Source organism: Thrips palmi, unplaced genomic scaffold (assembly GCF_012932325.1).
Source record: "Thrips palmi isolate BJ-2018 unplaced genomic scaffold, TpBJ-2018v1 HiC_scaffold_3, whole genome shotgun sequence".
NCBI lineage: Eukaryota > Metazoa > Arthropoda > Insecta > Thysanoptera > Thripidae > Thrips > Thrips palmi.
Window position 1 is genome coordinate 13,044,631 of NW_023144630.1, and position 7,630 is coordinate 13,052,260.

The window sequence follows — 7,630 nt, forward strand, 5'->3', positions numbered from 1 at the left end:
TGCATCCAACTAAACAAAAACAAGAAATTAACAATAAAAATTTATATCCAAATAAACTTAAAATAACAAGTTACATAGTTTATAAGTCACAATATTTACTTAATATATACTTACCCATCACTTTTTTATCCCGAATAACACTTACCATTAATCCTTAGATTTATCTTCACACATACTTGTAAGTAAACTGTACATACCTTACATAAATAGATTACATGCACATATAATTATCTGTACATACAAACTTTCTTATCACTTCGCACAATATACCTGTAACATCAATCATTATTCTTAAATCCACACTAGAATAAAACTATTTAGTTTATAAGGAGCACATATACTTACCCACAACTTGTATTTCCTGTAACATATTTTGAAATTTATAATTAATCTTAGAGATAAAAAAAGGTGTACAAACAAACTTGTAGAAATAATGTACATACCTTAATGCAGGCTTGACTCAGAAATGAGAGTCATGACGGTCTCAACCCCGTGAAATGCAGAGAGAGGTACAGATACTGCCAACAGCAGGCCGAAGGCCTGCCAGCGGGCCGAAGGCCCGCAAGGGGGGGGTGTGGGGGGGGCGTAGCCCCCCCCACCGAGCGCGAAGCGCGAGTCAATCAAAAATCCCCCAAAAACCGGAAGATGACTGACTGACTGACTGACTGACTGACTGGCGATAAAAAGGCACAGCCCGAACCGCCCGACCGATTTTCTTCGTTCAAACACCATTCGATTCGTCTCTTTGACAATTGGGAAGCGAAAATATCTTAAATAAGACAATTTCTCGCACCTTCCCCTTCAAAAACCCGAAAAACCCATCTCCCATAAGGCCTGTGTTGCGCATGTGAGGTGCGATTCCCCGCCGCCCAGGGTCGCCGATCGAACTTTCACCAAGAAGGACACGTCCTAGATAGGTAATCAAAGCGTACGGTATCCCTCAAATTTAATTTCCTATCTTTTGAGCCATCCCTCGCTCTGATCCGACATTCCATTCCTGAGATTTAGGCCTTTTGTCGTTCAAAAACGGCAGAAAATTTGTCACCCAGGGACGCCGATCGAACTTTCACCAAGAAGGACACGTCCTAGATAGGTCATCAAAGCGTACGGTATCCCTCAAATTTAATTTCCTATCCTTTGAGACATCTCTCGTCTCGATCCGACGTCTTGTTCTCGAGATTTCTGCTTTTTGTCGTTCAAAAAAGCAAAAATTTTCTTTTTTTCATCTTCTGACGCAGTTTTTTTGAAGAAGATGACTTTGGAATTGCGTTATCATTGCGAACGCTGGGCCTTATTTTCGACGAGGAACGTTTTTGCTTTTATGACTTTTTTTGTCAACCAAACGGTTGTCAAGATTGCGGGTTGTGCTGGTTGCCTACCTGCCGGGGGTCCTCACACCTGACGCAAAACGGACTTTGGATGAGTTTCGCGAGGGAAAGGGATCCCTATTCCGAGGTAAAATCAGAACCCAGCTTTAATTCATGTTATATTTTCTCCTTGTTTTCTAGATTCCCAAAAAGCACTAAACAGTCCCTGAAGACTTCCTTTAGCAGAAATGAAACAGTAACAGTAAGGATGGCAAGCTCACAGACTAGAGTGAAGCCTGCCAAACCCGGCGAGGCTCAGCGGGCCGAAGGCCCGCACCGGGGGGTATGGGGGGCGGAGCCCCCCATCGAGCGAAGCGAGTCCCAAAAAAATACTCCCCTCCGCACGACTGACTGATTGAGTGACATACAACTTTTAACCACAGCGAAAACTGCCCGATCGATTTTTTTTCGTTTAAGAGTCAAACGATTCGTCATTTCAAAAATTTGGGGAAAGCAAAAAAATACTAAAATTTTACTTTTTCTCAACCTTTTGCCTGCTAAACGTGGAAAACTGATTTCCCATAAGGCCTGCAGTGAGTGGGTGGGGGAAAATGCCACGCCGTCCGGCCGGCACCCGCGACTCGCCGATCGCACTTTCACCTAGAAGGACGCGTCTTAGATGGGTCATCAAAGCGTACGCTACCCCTCGAATTTAATTTTCTATCTGCTGAACTTGGTCCCGTCTTGATGCGACCCGCCGTTCTCGAGATTTCAGCTTTTTCTCCCTAAAAAGCGGCAGAATTTTCGCTACTTTTTCTTTCCGTGGCTGGTTTGGAGTACAAGACGACTTCCAAGATACCTCATCAAAGCGTACGCTACCCCTTATTTTTCGCGAGGAACATTTTTGCATTTATTACTTTTTCTGTAGGATGAACGGTTCTTGAGATTTCGACTCCCCCTGGTTGCCTTCCTCGCGGGGGCTCTCACTTCTCATACGAGACCTCTTTGCAGCGGGTCCAATAACTTAACCTTTGCTTCAAAATAGTTTTGATTTTTCGGCTGTCATCTCAAGAACCGTCAGTTCTCTAAATTTTTCTCTTTCCTTCACTGGTTGCCTACTTGGCAGGGGCACTCAATTTGTCACAAGACTTCTTTCCGGAGCGTACAGAAAACTTCAATGTGACTCTTGTGTTTGGTAAGGAATGATTCTGGGTGGATTACTTCTGTCTCTAGGCGCAACGGTTCTCAAGATTACGCTTCCACAAGATGCCTACTTTGCAGGGGCGCTCACTTGATGTTCCAGACTTCTTTCCAGGATGGTCAGACAAACACACTGTGATCCCCTTTTTTACAAGGTCGTCGAATTTTCTTTCTTTTACTTTTGCCGCTTTGACCACCAGTTCTCGAAATTCCGACTGCCCCTGGTTGCATACGTTGCAGGGGCGTCCACTTTCAGTACAAGGTGACTACAAGGGTAGGTTCTCTACGCACAGGCTGCTTCCCATCAAGGACAGCAAACATCTCCGATTTTACGACTTTTCGGTTAGAGTAGAGATACGGTCCTGGTAACTGTATCTCATCGTGGTTGCCTACTTTCCAGGGATTCAAACATACAAAAAAACAAACCATTTTGGAACAGTTAAGTTCAGCATAATCAAAACACAAAGTCCCTCTTGATGGTGGCAAAGATGCATTCTCGCTTGTATTGCTTTCGGGACCAATAGTTCCAATGATTTGTTAGGTTCCCTATTTTTTAGGCGTGCCCATTTTTTACAGGCAACTTTTAGGGTAGAATTTGAGACTGTTGGGCACTTCTTATGACAGTCAGGGTCTATTTTCCGTTTTTATACATAGCTTAACTTGAGAGGCGTGCATTAGTACTTTTGTCAAGATAAACATTCCATAAAAGAAATCTTCTCTTTAGGTCCGACGGCCAACTGTACTTTGTACTCTGTTGCTTATGAATGAATAGCTGCTGCGCTCGTGACCCCGCTTGCCATCACTGCTCCTCGCTGTAATTGTTGAGCAGTGCGATTCAGGCTAGATGACAGGAAATGCTGTTCCTGAACACGGCAAAGTGATTTCACATCAGCTGCTGACTTCGCGGCCAGGACAACGATGCCAGGGGAGCCCTACTTACGACGTATTGCCTCGATGTCACCCCTTTTCAAAGTACTCACTACTCACGGGGAATTGTGTACAAGACAGCTTTTGAGTTGATTGCGGCGGCGTACACCACCCGATAAACTGGCGGCCAAGTCCTACTGCCGCTAGCCAGACCCCACTCAGCGGGCCGCAGGCACGCACGGGGGGTCTGCGAGCGTAGCGAGTCATACTATATGCCCGTCCCTCCGTCATTTTTTTTACAAAAAATAAACGGGACGGGCCAAAAAATCAGTTTCGACTGTGGCGCATACCCGGAGGCCCTTGGACAAGGTCTTGCACCGAAGCACTTTGGAGTCTGAAAATAATAAAGTTCAAGTAAATTACCTGTATCTGAGACGCTCTTTCCCTCTCAGATTCCAAGGTGGGCTCTGGAGATTCTTCATTATTGCTGACATTCAGGGTGAACTGCAAGGAGTATTAGTCTCTCTCTACTACAAACTTCATAAGAATACAAATTGGTAAAAAAAGAGCTCTGGAGGAGCCAAGAATTTTAATCAAAATTACAACACCAGAAACAATATAAGTGAAACATACCTGAGGAGATAAGGGCTCCTGCTTGAATTCGTTCTCAAAAGAGCTTTTGTTGTCCAAAACCTGCCGGAAAAAAGAGACCAATCAGCAACTGGGATTCCCTTTAAGAAAGGCAGCCACCAAGCAAATGAACCTACCTTCAGAAATGTCACTTCAATCTCCGAATCACTGAAGCATTCCAGTACTTCGATATCGTTATCAGGGTAGGAGTGGTTCCTAACTTCTTGATCAGGTGGTGGTGTGTTCTGCTGCTTGACAAGTGGAAAATCGATGGTAAGCTGCAACAAGCTCAAAGGCAGAGTTTGAAAAGAAAAATAATGTAAAACAAAGAAGAGGGGGAGGGTACATACCTCACTGAAGTCCCACAAGTCCTTACACTGTTAAAAATTGTTGTTTTAAAACAACAACACAATTACCAACCTCGACAACGCTGTTGTTTGTGAACAAGTTTGCTTGTTTTAAAACGACCAATTCGTTGCTAATTATTCTTATGACTTATGCTGTTTCAAAACAATATTTTGCTGCGTACAAACAACCCGGACAATCTAAGAAGTGGTTACTGCGGGGTAACCGGGACTCTACTAGGTCTGTGACCTAATCGGCAATAAAAATTGATGCAAATAAGGCTGTCTACCGGTTTACAAACATCTTGTGGACGAACGACGCAACTCGTTAGTAAACAACGAAAGTCATTTGAAAACAACTTTGATCGCTAAGAAAATTAGCAACACATTTACTGCTAAATTACAACATAATTTTTTACAGTGTACGAACAGCCACAGCTGCGGGACCAGGAGGTCCTTGGGCAAGGGCTTCTTGAAGTCGATGTGCCACCCGCCGAAATTTAAACTTGACAATACACTGGTAGCCAAGGAATGTGACGTCACGTCTGTTTTCACGTGAAAACGGCAATGTTAGTTTAAAGTAGTTAGTCTGATTTGGAGCCGAGTCAAATGAGTGTCACATGACTTTTTAAAGAAATTAACTAAGCATGTCCTATGGTAAAAAAATTACTGAGCAGTAGTCTAAGTGTTTCTTTTTGCGCTATTTGCTTCATCAGCACCTTTTTTCGGGACAATTAATATATTTTGTAATAATACAAATACAGTTTAGTTCTGCACTTGACTAGTTTTGGACCTGGGGCCAATTCCCGGCGATGAAGTGACGAAAACTTGATCCGTTGCTGCAAACTTTTTTTTGCACCTTGACACAGTTTTCAGACGAAGTGGTTTTACAATGCAATTCCATTTGTTTCTATAACCCGAATGTTCACGAAACCTGCAAAGAGAACGCCGCGTTTATCGTTCTTTGCGATCGAAACGTTGGCACACCCAAACGAATGTGACACCCATGTACTGTCACGTTCATTTGAATGTGACATGCCTACTTTGTCACATTAAAACGGACTTGACACCCCTTAATCCGACAATCATGGCGTGTCACATTCAAACGAACGTGACGAAGTGTGCTTGTCACATTCGTGTCACATTCAAACGAATGTGACAGTACATGTATGTCACATTCGTTTGAATGTGACACGACATGTGTACTTGGGTACCATGTGTCACATTCGTTTTAATGTGACAGTTCGACAGCTTATTTCGTGTCACACCCGAAGTAATGTGACAAAGCGGTGCGGTAAGGGAGGGTGGGGCACCATGACCACTTTTTTTTGTGCCTCCCTCTACTCCACCGTGTGGTTCGAACAGTTAAGTTTCTAGCATGAGGGGATTCTTTGGACCTCCAAGGACCTCTTCCACCCATTGGAACTTGTCTGCAATGCATGGCAGGCTCACAGAACACTTTGGAAAATAAAACGCAAAGTGGTCATGGTGCCCCACCTATGGGGCACCATGACCATAGTAATTTTTTGGCCCAAAAAAGTGTACTTTCTACCAGTATTCTCATTGAAATTGTTTATATCGCTGTCATTACCATCAGGCCAGTCAACTAAACTAAAAAACACTGTAAAAACCTTCGAAGTATCAAACGTTCTAAGATGCCTTGAAATGGACGGTTTAAAACAGTTAACGCTCTAAGGCTTTCAAATTTCACATCCAAAGCTATGACATGTGTTAACATTTTATGTTTGTCTTGCTAAGACGAGTCGAAATTCGTATGCAGATTTCAATTTGGTAAATTTTAAGAAAATTATCGCGCTTACTACACTGCAAACAAGTGAATTAAATGCTGTTTCTCATAATGCCAGAGCCATCTTGGTGCAAAGTAGCCACGGATCGCCTTCGCGGCCAACTTTTGCGGTTTGGAGCTCATTTAGTGCAAGAGAAACCACCATTTCAAGTCTCAGTTTCAGAACCATTCTTAATCATCTTGGTGATTCACAAATTATCACAAATTTGTGATAAAACTATCTATTCTGCAGCAATTATTCAACCTTTATACATTTTCAGAAGCAAAAAGCAAATTTTCGACGAAAATAAATCATTATCAGGCCAAAATATGAGAAAAAACACTCAAATATGTGTGGTCATGGTGCCCCACTAAAAAGTGGTCATGGTGCCCCACAGTGCAGTTTACGACTCTAAGGCTCCCCGAGCAAGCAAACAACTACTTAGAATTAAATGTGATGTTGGATATTTTGCCGAAGAGCCGACATTTTGAGAAAAACCTAAGACATCGAACCTATCTTCTCAAATGTGAGAGTGAGAAAAAATATCCCAGATTTGAAAAACCCCAATTTAGCCAAAACGCTGTAAAAAAAATTTTGGCGAGGTGCTATGGTCGTACCCTTGAAGCTAGAAGGTAGGGCTCTGGCTGAAATAGTTAGAATTCTATTCTCTCGAAAGCCCGGGTCGACCGGTTGCCGTCGGCAAAGTAGTTCCCGGAGCGGGGGGGGTGGTCATGGTGCCCCAGTGGTCATGGTGCCCCACCCTCCCTTAAGTGGGCTCGACATTGGATTCTATGAAACGATTCATTGGATCTGACAGAAGGTCTTCTCCGTAAAGTAGTTGCAATCAGTCTGCCTGTAAATGTTCTCTTTAAATAAATTGAGATAAATCAATATAGTTTCATCCACTAGTTTAAAATAAAAGGTAGAGAAAAGGCTTTATAGGTATTACAAATAACATTGCGTATTCATAAGTTCAATAACAAGGAGATATCGAATGGTAATTGAAGCATTTGTGAATTGTACTAAGCAATTCAATGCTGACTGTTGAATGTTACTCGACTGAGTAACAGTGTCAGGTTCATGTTACGACACCATGAACGGGAAACACATTTGGGAAATTGCGTTCATGTTAACAACGCAGACCCATACTTCCAACTAGAATTACATGATTTGGACGAATTCTCTCAGTGAGTCATTGTTTCCTGCAGTATTTAGTGTGCTGATCACAAAAAAGATTTTTATTTTCACCCTAGACCTTTAGTTTTCCAAATATTTACCAATTTCGGCCCAAAATTTTCAAGTTGAGTTTTACATAGTTTCCTGCAGTTTTTGGTGTGCTGATCACAAAAATGACTTCCAATTTCATCCCAGATTTTTACTTTTCCCAAAATTTACCAATTTCGGACCAAAATTTTGAAGTCGAGTTATACATAGTTTCCTGCAGTTTTTGGTGTGCTGACCACGAAAATGACTTCCAATTTCATCCCAGACCTTT